Here is a 14,969-nt window from a genome sequence, read left to right on the forward strand (position 1 = left end):
CACTCTTTCTCTTGCCCTTGTGCTTTGCATGAGGAATGTCCCTCATCCCCACAATGGAATCCTTCCTCAATTCTGCCTCTTAGAAACCCTTAGAATCTCTTGATTTTTTTTCAATGCCCAGTTCAAGAGCCATATCTTATGTGGATCTTTCCTCTTCTCCCAGTTTCTAATTTCCAAGTACAAATATAATAACTCTCATTTACATAATAATAAATATTTATAAAAATACTTAATATCTAGTTTGCATATATTAGAAAAATAGATAAATAGACAGGCATATAGAGATAGATAGATGACATAGATAGACAGATAGATAAATAGATAACAGATAGATAGATGATAGATGTATGATAGATAGATAGATAGATAGATAGATAGATAGATAGATAGACAGGTGTTTGCCTTGATAGAATTGAAGTTCCTTGAGGGCAGGAACTGCTTTAATTTTGTCTTTCTATCCTCAGCTCCCAGCAAAGTTTTGAGAATACTGAACATGTTTAATAAATTATTGTTGACTGAGTGATAGAAATGCAAATGCAACCTATTGCTTAATTCAAAGGGTTGTTGTAAGTAAAGTGTTTTGAAAATCTTAAGGGAGTAGTTATTATTAGTATTATTATTCCTTGGTCTGATCATCTACTCTGGTTCTTTCTGACATTCTCCTACTTTGTATTCAGTACTTTTTCCCCCCATTGAGTATGCTCAGAATAGTCTCCCATTTACCAGGTCACTGACCCTAATTCATTCAAATCCCATTCTCTTCATAAACTCTGTCCCAGATTTTAAGGGCTGAGGAAGGTTACAGTAAAATTCTGATTAACTGCGAACCATCTAGCTGGGGCTGCAGTCCAATTTTTGGAGAACGAGGCAAATAATAGCAGAAAATAAAATTCCTATCAGAAATTTAAAGAAAAAAAGCCCATACAAATTTCATGAGAGACAATACATTTTCCAGCCCAATAACTATAAGGCAGATTGAATTATTCAGAATAATTATCCTGCAACACCTAAAAACTCTAAACAATAATAATGATGTCATCAGTTTACATTTATGTAATATTTGGATCTTTAAAAATGCTTCAAATTTTCAATAAAATGTGACTTCATTAGTTTGAAGACACTGAGGAACTCTGGGCATAAAACCAAAAAATGATACAGTCCCTAACCCATGAGAAGTTTGCAATCTAGCAGGGAAGGAAACAAATATATTCTGTAGAGCTTTATGGTCTGCAATAGCAACAATGCCATAAGGTAGGCAGTATATGTACTATTATCCCTTTTTTTTACAAATGAGAAAACTGAGTCTGAAAAGTGTTAATTGTCCAAGGTCAAAGTAACTATCTTTCTACCATTGTAGGTGTCTGAGCCCTCACCAGTGTACTTAGAGTGAACAATTAGCCAGCAGACTTAGTTAAGTTTTAGCAAAGGCACTTACTAAGACAATATAGTAAAAACAATTGGTACAAAATGTTCTCCTTGTCCCAAGGAAGGCCAGATGGGCAAAAGAGCAACCACCTACTCCTGTGCATATTCATACACATAGGCAACTCTCAAGAGGAGCTCCAAATACTTCCCACCCTTCACTGTTGAAAAATGGTGGAGCCCAGGAGTTTTCCTGTCTAGAATTCCAATATAATCAGTTCTTTCAGCTCAGCAAACCATTAGGAGATTTTTTGTTATCCTGTACAGTGTAAGGCACCCAGTCATGCACAGCAGAAGTAGGATCCCCCCACATTTCCAGGTGATGGAAAGGAATCAACCCAGTAGGAATATTTGTGTATGCTTTAGAGAGTGGCCAGTTTAGCCATCATATATACTCCTACATGAACACATACATGTATACACAATAAATACCTATGCATAGCTGCATCTATATTTTTATATGTATATCCATGTACATATGTAAGCACATGCAATATATATTTAAACATATATATGAACACACTATGGTATATTCAATTGCATAAATGGGTCGATTCATTAACATTCTATTTTATATGTTTATATGTACATGTAAACATATATATCTAAATACATACACACATATAGGCAGCTAAGTTGTACTGTGGTTCAAGTGCTGGAGCCAGAGTAAGGAAGACTTATCTTCATGAGTTCAAATCTGGCCTCAGACACTTATTAGTTGTGTGACCCTGGGCAAGTCATTTAACTCTGCCTCAGTTTCCTCATCTATAAAATGAGCTTAAGGAAGGAAATGGCAAACAACTCCACTATCTTAGCAAAGAAAACCCTAAACAAGGTCATAGAGAGTTGGACATGACTGAAAAGATTTAAGAATAACAAGTACACATATACAAATACAATAGGAGCTCATTTTGCATGAGATCTCGTCCTATGGGCACGTTCATTCATTTAAAAATATTTCTATTTGTGAATTCATTTACATATGGACATTTGGAAGAGTGGTAAGTTTGGACGAAGTCTAATAAAATGAAATATTCATTGATTATCACAACCCATTCATTTCTACTCAGCCTATATAATTCTCTTTTGTCTCATTCAAAATGAAAAGAAGTGAAATGTGACTCATGCTGGTCTGGACCTAAGAGATCACCTTCTTAGGAGCATTTGCCACAGCCATGAGTTAATCTATGAGTTGGGATGGCTATGTTGTTGGAGGAGTGGGACATTTGGGTTTTGGCACTGCTCTGAGTGCCCAGGGATATGGAAGGTTATAATTTGGGAAAGGGGAGCAATAGGGAGAATTTTGGGAGGAATAAGAGTAGGTGTATGTGTTGAAGATAAGCCTCATACTTGGCCATTGTATAAAGAGAGGGATGTAACCCATTTCCCTACCCTCCATGGGTTTTAAAATTGATATTCAATAACTATTATATTTTTAAAAGTTTATTAATAACAACTAGAGTAAAAGCTACCCAAACAACCCAGCCCACTCAGGAGAAAAAAAGAGGGAGGAGCTACAGAACTTATAAAACAATAACAAGTAAAACAAGCAAATGTGAAGGTGCAGGAGTGATTAAAGGGAATTTTGGGAAATACTAAGGTATTTCTGGGGGATGAAGTCCAAAGGTTCAAAATCTCCATTTATATACCTCTGATTATTGATCGCACATCCCCTTGGGTTAGGTTATGGCTCCCACTGTAGAGACCACTGGCACAGGGAATCAAGTACTGGATCTGGAGTCAGGGAGGTTTGAATCTTGCCTCTGACAGTCAATAGCTATGTGGAGATGGGTTGTTGTGAAGTTCAAATGAGATTATATCTGCAAAGTGCTTAGCAAACTTAAAAGTCCTGTGTTTATTTATTCTTTTACCTGTGATCCCATGCAATGCCTTCGTCACTAGAAAATCCTGTGAGTTAATGTGTACAAATATATTATTATTATTATTTCCATTTGACAAAGAACTGATGCTCAGGGGAATGTGTTAGGTAATTTGTCTCACATCACATGGCTATCTAATGTCTCCAACTAGGTCTCTTCCTTTCACATTAAAGAAGAAAAAAAGAGAAGGAAAACTTTGCTAGAAGTAACCAAGTGACCTCTCCATGAATTAGTTGGACATCCCGTCATCATTTAGACACAATTGTGGTAAGGTTAAGAGCTATCAGTGTTTCCCCAAAGCATGTGCCCATTCCTTACATGGGTTAGTGTCACTCTTCTTTCCATGAGGAATTAGTTTTCCCCTCAAAGGGGATAAAACTGTCTCTGGGACCAGACTGGTCCCTGCCTTCTTTCACACAATTTCCTGGTTACCTAAGATCATAAAAAATCCCATGCGTGTCAAGTCTGTATGTCTCAAACTTGGTGGGTGCTTGAGACTATTAGTTCTTACCCTTTGTCTTCCACGAAAGGAGAGAGGCAAAAGAGGCCCTACCAAAGCTGTAGCTAAGGATTACTGTATCTGGGTTGACATGTTTTCTAAATCCTTGGTAGCTAAGTAAACCCCTTTTGTTAGCTGAACCCAATGTCTCATTTCATCCCAAAATTGAACCCAGCATTAGACAGACCCAATTAATAACTATCAAAGATAACTATGCAGACACACTAATAAAGGTAATAAAAGTACCTGGCATGGGCATAATACTTCATAAGGGTCTTTTACATATATTTGATTTACAAAATTACCATTCGATGGAGGCAGGATAAAACATCACACCCATTTTATATGTAAAGAAACGGAGAATTAAAAACACTAAGTGACTTCCCTATAGTCATAGAGCAAGCAAGTGGTAGAGATGGGATTTGAACTTGGGTTATCTGACTTCCCATAGTTATTCCACAAGTTGCAGGAGTGTGTAATAGAGACTGAACAGTATAATCACGAAAACCTAGAGTAATTACAGTAATAATTCTTTTTTTCTATATATGAAAACTTTCTTCTGAAAAATTTAAACCACTTTTAAAAGATAATCTAATTCATTTTCATGCTCTCCCTCCCAGGCTAGTAGCAAGCTTTATTATCTTCTTTTTAAGAACAAGCTTAGGGTGATAGATTACCAAGAATATCTGCAAGAGGACTTGGTTGGAAAATCCAGGTTCCCATCTTCTAGACCGTGATTGACCTCCCCACAAGGACTCATAGGTAATAGTGATTCAGCCATTTAGAAAGTGGTATTTGGGAAAATGAATTGACCCATTGAATTTAAAGTGGAAATGACAAAAGAAAACATTTTCTTCCTCCATCAAATGTGTGTCTGTATTGCAGTTCTGAGCTACTATGATCTGGTTATTTCAATAGAAGACCAAAGTGTGAATTTTACCCATGGTTCAATAGTGAAGAAAAGAATTCCTTGAGGTGATAAGAGAGAGTCATGATTTATCAAGATTGGAGCAAGAGATTGATGGTATGAAAAAGAATTTCAAGCAGGCAATGGAAATGACTAGAAATAAAAGCTTCAAGCTTTATTGGGTCTTCTAAAGCTATCTTTTGGAGCTACTACAGGGAACAACTTCATAGCTTCATTGACCACAAGGCCATTAAAAGTTCTACTAAGATGTGCCCAGGTATCCCTGGTGCATGCTTTTGGCCAAATAATAAAAGGTCTTGTCTGGTGTTTCCAATGTGTCTCTCTGAATCATCTCAGTATATTGACTTTCTAATAAGGAGTGTGTCTTTATTTTATTCTGCCATGTGTTATCAATACATTGAAATTTTAATTAGCATGGACTCAATGGTGAATAGTTATAATCCTAAGAACCTTTCCTCTTATTTTCATTCTCTCAACCCCAGTGCAGAGCAGTCTTTTAGATTTAAGGTCAATTCTAGATTTTATGCTTTCTTAGAGGCTCTGGGTGGACCTCTCTGGGAACTATGGGGCTGACCTCCTTGCAATGATGCAGTCATTTATATTAGCAATGATGAAAGAAAGTAAGCTCAGGAGTCTCCTAGAAAAAGTTTTTTCTCTCTAGAAATCCATATCTTTGTTACCTTTTTTATGTCTGCAGATGGGTAAAGATTCATTTTTAATTTGCTGGCTTTCTGGTTCAGTCATTTCTCTTACTTTCATTTTACATCCATTTTCTTGTTTGCTGAGTGACTGTCACTGAGGTAATAGGCTTTCCTTTGCACAATAAATCTTTTGTTTGTAGTCTCTGTGCTTGTATAGAGTCACCTGGGTGGTGTTGTGAATGAAGTCTTGGAATTGGAGGTAGAAACCTTAGTTCAAACCCAGCCTTAGATATTTACTAGCTCTGTGATAATGGGCAAGTCACTACTCTATCTTCCTCCAACTCGTTTTCTTCTTCTCTAAAATGGAGATAATAATAGCCTCTTCCTCAAAGACTGTTGTCAGGATCAAATGAGCTAATTTATGTTAATAGAAGAAATTTCCTTTTTCTTTTCCTTGTCCTCCTTTCCTCCTTTAAATCACTCTAAGACCTCAGGGTGTGAGATGACCCTGGATTGTGAGGTCACTCTGTAGAGTGGAAAGAGCCTTGGATTTGCTTCCAATTGGACCTTCCTACTTCACACCTGTGTGACACTAAGTAAATCACTGAACTTCCCTTGGCCTCTTTTTCCTCAGATGTAAATTGAAGGAGCCAGACTTTAATGACTCACGTCTTTTTCCATCTCTAAATCTAAGATCTAAGTTTTATGCCAGCAGAGCTGAAGGTCTGGCAATCACCACCAAGTGTTTAACTACAGGCCAGCATCTGAGGAATAGGCTATAATTTCAGAGAGCCACAGCATCAGAACTTTGGCCACCAGTTAATGCAGTTGTTTTTTTTTTCACCATAGCAACTCCCAAAGACTCTCTTTTAAGACATAGAATATAGCCAGTTTGCAATCTTTTGTAGTATTGAAATACTAAAGGAACAAAAGGTTTTTAGGGGCCCCATGACCTTTACCTATGTCTTCATGGTCTCTTATTGGCTAGATACCATGATCTTTTAGAGAGAACACCAGGTTAGTCAGAAAAGGTGGGTTCAAATCCTTCATCCACCATTTAAAAGCCACATGACCTTGGAAAAGGCTCTGAAGAAAAATATTCCTTTGTAGGCAATAGAGTGAAATACTTGTCCTTCCTCCTTTCCAGGATTTATCTGTATTGGAAATAAGAATATATTTGCCAACTGTAAAACACTATAGAAATGCAATGCGTTATTATGAACTAAGTACTTTTTCTTTCCCTTTAATCATATTAGCTTCCCAGTTCTAAATGCCACTTTCAAGTAGTTTACTCTGATTTAAGAAATGCTTGCTATAGGGGATTGAGTGATACACATGCCTGATGTGCTAAGGAGAAGATAATGTTATGACTCAGTATAGTACCAGAGGGTGGAAAGAGTGTGTTAAATTCAGCTATGTGAATTTTGTTCTTTTTACTAATATAAGGAGAAAAAATCTCCAGCCTTAGAAAATAGTATTGAGCTGTCCCTGAGAAGGGACATCATTTAAAAATCCTTACAAATGGTTATTCTATAATTTTGTTTTTTAGCTCTCGTTGTAATAGCCGTGGATTAGTCCTTTAAGAATGACCAACAGGGACCACTAAGAGGCAGTTTAGCCTTTCCTCTCTATTTTCTTGCACGAAACTCCTTGTGGTGTTGGTTCCCACTTCTAAGGTTTTGCTCTTCTCTTGTAGCATGTTTAAGTAGTAAAGGCCCAGTGTGCTACTCTTTCCAAAATAGTGCCAGGATGAGGGAAAAGAACACTTCTTTCTCTTCATATTTCACTCCTATTACTCAGTGACACAGTTTCCTCTGAAGTTCACCCCTTCTGTCCAAGTTGCTAGATGTAAATTGCTTTTGTAGTCATTTTGGGGTCTTCAACCAGATGGTTCTCTCTCTTTTCTCAGTAGTTCTCTTCCCGACCCAAAATCTTGACTCATGCTCTCATTCTTGGGGACTTCAGTATACACACACTAATCTGTTCTCAAAGCCCCAGACATCTCAGTTTATTAACCTCCTTTATGTCTGTGTTCTTCCTGTTTAATCCACCCATAGAGACAGTTACATCTTGTTACATTTTAAATCTCCACATCTTCTCTGTTTTCACTCCATAATTTTAAACTCTGAAACTCCATTCTCTAATAAGCTCCTTTCATTCATCTCTCTATCCCTTCCTACCTCTCTCTCTCTCTCTCTCTCTCTCTCTCTCTCTCTCTCTCTCTCTCTCTCTCTCTTTTCCTCTCTCTCTCCATTCTGCATAAACTAATTCTTAATATGATCTCCAAATCCAAGTCCCTATTCCTACACACTTCCCTTCCTTTTATCCAAATTTACACCTGTTCTGGCTTCATTGAACTATCAGTTCAGCCATGAAAACCAGCCAATCATTCATCCTCTTGTCTTATCGCCACTTATTCCTTAAGGAACTCCCAATACTGAGTTATCTCCACCATCGGTTTTCTCAGTTCCTATCTGCATGCTGGTAAATTCTGTTGGGGACCTTGCTGACTATGACCACTAAAAATGTACGCTATCCTTTCTCAATTGGGCCCTTATTACTAGATGGCCAATATTTTTATTCTTCTCTGATTGAGTTTTTATTTTTATAGCTGACAGTACTATTCTAAATCTTCTTCCCTCTCCTCATGTCTTTTACTCTAACCTAGCCTCTCTGTCATCAGAACTCACTTCCTTCTTTGCTGAAACAATAGAAGACATTTGTCATGCATTCCCTCTTCTCTACTCCACATTTAAAATCCTACTATATCATTTCCTTATTTTCTTTTTTTTGCTCCAGTCTCTGAGGAGGAGTTGGCCCTTTTCCTTGCCAAGACTATATTGTTTGATTGAAGAATACTTCACCTTCAAAAAAAATCCCTAAATTTAAGCCCAAAGTTCCTAAGAGAATAAGGTTTCATTTTCATTCTAATCTTTATTCTCTTGTTATTCAGCATGGCATATCATGGTTTTATGGGTGATTTGTATTCATCACAGAATTTTCCATCAGTATATTTGGAGCCCATTGGGGGATGTGTAGGGCCGGCAGAAAGTGGTTCATCACTCAGAATTTATGATGAAACTATGGCTAGGCGGCTTCCAGACACTCCGTCATATTAACACTTCTAGAGGGCATCATGGGAAAAGAACATTGGCCTTCTGTCAGTATTCTTGTCATCAAGAGCTATTGAATTGACCTCCAAGGCCTCCACATTGTGCTCTTAGTGTAAATGTTATAGATACTGAAACTTTTTACATCAATACTACAAATTCATCAAATGCCAAGAAATATAAAGAGTGACTTTTCTCCATTTCATTTCTGACTAAATTTCTCTGTCACCATGGTAAATGGGCTGTTTCTAGCAAGCACCGTCCTTGACGTGCCACCTAATTGGTCTAGCATAGCAGGAGAGCCCTATTTAAATCATTGACATTTTCTCAAGTTCTTTCAAGAGACGAAGGCTACATTCCTCCGCCCGAGTTTCAGTAATTATGTACATATATTGCTAAATTTTCCTCTTATGTGCATGGAAGAGTACTCTCAGTAAAGAAGATTTAGGCTGCCCTATTCCTCTTGAATTATCCTCCTCTCTACCAATGGTGAATGGAGGGGAGATTTCTTTTAGGCAGCTGGATGCCTACGTGCTATCTGTCTGGCTGCCTTTAAACAGGGCAAAGATGCGATTGTCTCAGCTGGACACATCTTTTTCCATTTTCTAGAGCCTTAAGATACTCTGACCAAACAAAAGACACACTGACTCAGTGATACCATTCTTCCCGACTAAGCCTTCCAAGGAATCAATGTGTCAAATGGTGCAGTGACTCTACAATCTGCAAATACATAAAAGGAAAAACTGAACTCTGATTTAAATGAACCAAAATAAGTGATTTTTAAGTATATGTAAGTAATTTATGAGCATTATCATATTTTTCTCTATCCTTAGCACTTGGAACAGCACCTGACACATACATAGCAAACATTTAATTAATGCTTATGGACATTTGTGATTTTTTTTATTAATAGCTCCCCATTTCTCACAACACTCTTCTTAATTGAAATTGAAGTTAAAAAAACCCCCAAATTTGGCAAAATTGTCAGATCTTCTGATACCAAATTCAGTGCTCTCTAAATTGTACCACAAGAACACTGGCCTTGGAGTCAAGAGTTCAAATCCCTTCTTCAACATTTATTTAACATGCAACCATAGGAAAATCACTTAATTTCTGATGCTTAGTTACAGGTCCCCATCTCTAGAATACAGACAATAATACCTATAGTGCTGACCTAAAAAGGTTATCATGGGGAGTAATTGGAATAAAACTCTATAAGCTTTAAGGTCATATGCAAATATCAGAAATCATTATTATGATGAAATTTTATGGGGTAGAACCCATTAAGACTGAATCCCCCCCTAAATAGCACCATGTAGACAGTTGTCTAGTCCACTTGCATATAAAAATGATTTAAGGGAAGAATCACCCCCATCACCATCACCCTTTCCCCAATCCTCGTGCCTATACTAACAATAATCAAACAAGAACTATTCTCTTCTGGTTCTCCAATTTAAAAACATTCCCTCATCCCCAGTAGTGGGGAATCATCGTTCTGTCCCCACTCCTGCTTCCCTGTCCTAACTTCACCACCATCCAAGATGAGGAAGATTTGATTCATCTTGATCCTTCCCCAAAGTCTAGTCTACAGATTAATTCTGGCTTATAGCAGATTTAAAAAGATATATATCTTTACTTCCATCTTAGAATCAATATTAAGTATTGGCTCCAACTCAGGAGAGTGGTAAGGGCTAGGCAATGGAGGTGAAGTGACTTGGCCAGGTAACCCAGCTAGAAAGTGTCTGAGGCCAGATTTGAACTCAATACCTCCCATCTCCAGGCCTGGCTCTCTATCCACTGTGCTACCTTACTGCCTGCTCTTATAGCAGAGTCCATGACACTTTTCTTGCCAATGATCCTTACTTATTAAAATCAATTAAATGAGTATTCTTTTTGTTTTTTATCTTTTCCCTTTGTACTATTCTTCCCATCACTGGTTTACAATTCTTGGAATCATAGATTGTGTAACAATTTAATTAGTATCTAGTAATAAAAATGTTATATTTTATGAGGTTTATTAAGGATTATTAGAAATCAAGGAATAAAGAAAACACACAATAATAATCACGTGCCCATGGCTGATTAGGCAATTCAGGATCCCTACACTTAGCTTACTTACTACATCATTGCAATGGAATGGAAGAGCCTAGAAAAGAGCATGGGAGGCTTTACTGCCAGTTAAATACCAATTGTGATCTCGCCTATGTGGGGACTCAGGTGAGATTATAGGGAATTCTGGGAAATACCAAGGACTTCTGGGGATTGAAGTCTAGGGTTCAAAATCTCCATTTATACAATTGTGCCCTGAAAGGGACATTAGAGGACATTTTTCCAGCCTTGTGTCTTTACAGAGAAGTGAATAAACAAAGACTCAGAGAGTGGAATTGACTATCTATGATCATTCAGCTAGTATGTGGTAGAGCTGGGACAAATCAGCCTACTTTTCACTGTATGAGGCTGCCTCTCCATTGACTGGGAAAATAGGGCAGAGTAGGCCATAGTATTGATTTTAGACAATTTGCTGGATTGGTCTGTGAAATACGGTGAGTGAGTCTATCAAAATAGTCACAATGAGTCTTCCCCCAAGATCAAACTCATGCTTAATAAAACCTTGTTGACTGAGTGATGAACTCCCCTAGAGAAAGAGGATGAATGAAGAGATACAATTTCCCAAATTCAACATGCCTAAAGCAGTTTAATAAACTAGATGGGCCTTTTCTGTGTTTCTGCAAAATGATTTCCTAGTCTTCTGTACATACAGTGGGCAGATGTGGTCTGATCTATTTATGGAAACATATTTGGAGAAGTCTGGCTTCTCCTTTATCTCTACTCCTGTCCTAATATTAATTCAGCATACCATCAAGTTTACAAGTACATAAAGACATCCACAAAGTTTTGGGACCTGTGATTAGTCAATTCAAACTAGACTCTTAAATACAATCCCCCTGGAATGTTCTTTGAGTGCACTCTCTCTTCCTATTGTATTTTGTATTATAATAATACATATATATAGTATTATTTTTTGTATTATTATATATATTAAATATATATTGTATATCCTAGGGCTTGAGTAAGAGCCCTGAAGTCAATCTGATTGGGTCGCATATATGAATATTGGGGGAATAAAAATTAAATTAAAAAATAAAAGTAAGCAATAATTATGATCATAAGATTATAGATCTTCAATCTAGAGTTAGGAGAGACTTCAGAGGCTATCTAGTCCAACCCCTTCATTTGACAGATGAGTAAATTGAGTGACTTGCCCAACTTCACACAGGTCCCAAGTGTCAGAGGTAGGATCATAATACTCAAGATTTATTCTGATGCCTCTTCTTGGCATGGAAGTGAACAACTTACCTTCTTGAAAGCTACACATATCAATAGAACAAAAGCCCTGGAAGATACAAGCAAGCAAGAAAGGCTACAAGTATGAACTGGGTGACAGATTATTTATCTGTCCTCTGAGGTCCATCACAGCAAAGACATGATGACAAAAAGGTAATGAACTTTTTTTTTCTGGCTGAAGCATCTCATGACAACCGTTTACTAAGATGTAGAGGAGCTGAAATCTGTGTTGGTGGAAAGAATGCACCCATGAATGAAATCCCAGACCGCAGAGGTTTGGAAGTAGCAAAAGAAACGATCCCTCTTTTAAGTATTTAAAGATTGAGCATGTATTTCCTCACCACATCCCTCTAAAGAGAGTATAAATAATATTGCCCTCATTTTACAGATGTCAAAATGGAGCCCAAGAGATTAAACACCTTGTCCATTGTCCCTCAGAATCAGGTCTCCTTATTCCGTCTGGCAAATTCCCCACTAAATCTTACTGGCTTTTGCTCAAACTAGCATTATTGAATGGGTGATTTTGCCCTAGCAAAATGGCCTAAAATCACAGGTGGTTTTTACCTGCCAAGAATAGAATTCAAAAGCAGGTAAGTCTTTTGGAATAAGTTTGATCTGAAGAAGCCCATCTCATTACTTTCCTTACCATTAACACTCTCCCTAAACACTCAAAAAGTCAGGGAGAATTTCAATATTGTAACTGGTGATCCCAGAGGTCCAAAAAGGATGATGGAAATAGGAGGAAAACACTGGGGACTGATGGATCAGTGGGCAGATTTTATAAAAAACTCAAAGATTGCCCAGGGGATAGACTGTATGATGTTGAATGTAGTATTTATGTGTGGCAAGCTGCCAGCATGCTCAGAAATGCTATAGGATTAGTCATTTTGAAATAAGTTAGGTATAAAGGAGATAATGGGGATTATAGGCCAATGTTGCTGATTAATGATAATTACAAAATATCAGAAAAGCACCATTATCCCTTGAAATATGGAACAATTTGCTTTTGCACATTTCAGGTAAACCTAACAGGTTTCTCAGGTTGATGGTCCTTTATAGACCTAATTTTGTCCCTTTCTTTCCCCACATCCAGTTTGGTGAATTACACCTAATCATATGCAGAAGTTTAGAACTATTTTCCCTCTCCCCTAGGCATGACCACTTCACCCTGATGCAGAGATAAGACTCATATTCACGATAATAGCCTGTTCAGCCATCAGTGGGAGAATCCAGGTAATTGGAACACTTCCAGATCTAAATTCTATCATGCTACATTTCAGGGGCTCAGGGAAGGAATCAAGTTAGAAATCAAGCCTGAAGAGGAGAAAAACATTTCTTGATATTATAAGTGGGGGAAGTCATAAGGTTCTCCTGATTTCTCCTAGGAATGATAGTCATTTCATCATTTTTATCTGAGGAATAAACATCCTCAGAGATAAACTGTAGCACAATTAGAGGGTCTTTTACCTCCCCTAATAACATCTCTAACTATATTAGAAAATATGGGTTTGACTCCACTATAGGCATGCTAGAAACCACAGTTACAGCTTCATTTAAAAGCATTCATGTAGGCATGTGCACATTTATGTGTATCTGATTTTAAATAATACTATAACACCACATTGTAGTTTCTGCATTATTTCAATACATTTTCCCTATGATACCATTGAAGAAATTCCTAATAAAGACTACACTTTCCCAGTTTGTTCTGAGAGAAACTGTATAAAGTCTTGTTTTGAAAACACTGTGTCCTTTTCTACTCTGTGCCTCATTGCTGACAGAATGACATTTTGCTAGTTACTGGAAAGAGAAGTTCAGTCTCTCACTCTACTGTCTAGTCAATTTCCCTCCTCCCAGTAAGAACATTACTTCAGCCACACCAGAAAAATAATTGATCTCTTCCCATTCTCCTCTCCACCAACAGACACACTAAAAAAACTATGTTATAGTTAATGATAGTTACATTGTACCCCAGTACTATCCTATAAGTTCCATGAGGGCAGGGACAATATCTTATCTACAGTTTCTACTGCTCATTATAACAAAGTATTAAGTATTCACTAAATGCTTAACTTATTGAGCAGCTAAATTATTTCCTACATTTTTAATTGGTATTTCTAAATAAAGCCATATATTTCTTTTTGCTCTTTACATATCTCTTGCTTATTTTATGTTCTCTCCATGCTTTAGAAGTAGTAGTTTCCCTTGAAGAGAAATCAACAACGTAAAAGTTGCAAACATGGGAAGAGAATTCAAAAGAGTTCAGATGTTGGCAAACAAGAAGAAGAATGGACCACTGAACTCTAAGTTCCAAGGATTTGGAGTACTGATTTTGAATAAAAAAATTTTTTTAATTAAGCTCTGCTCTCTCTCTCTCTCTCTCTCTCTCTCTCTCTCTCTCTCTCTCTCTCTCTCTCTCTCTCTCTCTCTCTCTTTCTCTCTCTCTCTCTCTCTTTCTCTCTCTCTCTTTCTCTCTTTCTCTCTCTCTTTCTCTCTCTCCCCTCACATCTAAGAATACAAAAAAGACAAAACCTTCTTCTATAAACCTGTATAGTAAAGCAAAATGAATTCCAGAAGTGTATACTTTCCTTGAGAGAGACAGAGAGAAAGAGAGAGTGTATTTCAGTATGTACCCTGAATGTATTATTACCTCTTTGTCAAGAGATGGATAGCCTATACCACTGTGAATCTTTTGGAATTGTAGTTGGCATTTAAGCTACTTTAACAGAATTATTGTTCTTGTGTAAAATGATCTCCTGCGTTTGCTTATTTCATTCTGCATCTGTTCCTACAAATCTTCCCAGGTTTTCCTGAAGCTATTCACTTCATCATTTCTTACAGCTTATTAGTATTCTATCATAACCACAAAGCATAACTTCCTCTGTCACTCTCTAATTGAAAGGCACTTTGAAGGGCAGATAGTTAAGCCACAGGACTAAATAGAAAAGTTGCTAGAATGGGAGTTCAGTTAGGTGAGCCTGGGTTTGGATTTCTTGTCTGTCCACAGATGACTGAATAGTGATCCTGATTGCTTTGGTCTCCTGGTAATTCCAGAGTTCCTCCTCTGTCTCTTCCAGATGTACTTGTAGCTGTTATAGTGCTTCTTAGAGAAGATGACTACTAGAAAAAGGATGAGCTCCAGTC

The sequence above is a fragment of the Monodelphis domestica genome, chromosome 6 (genome assembly GCF_027887165.1).
Source record: "Monodelphis domestica isolate mMonDom1 chromosome 6, mMonDom1.pri, whole genome shotgun sequence".
Taxonomy (NCBI): domain Eukaryota; kingdom Metazoa; phylum Chordata; class Mammalia; order Didelphimorphia; family Didelphidae; genus Monodelphis; species Monodelphis domestica.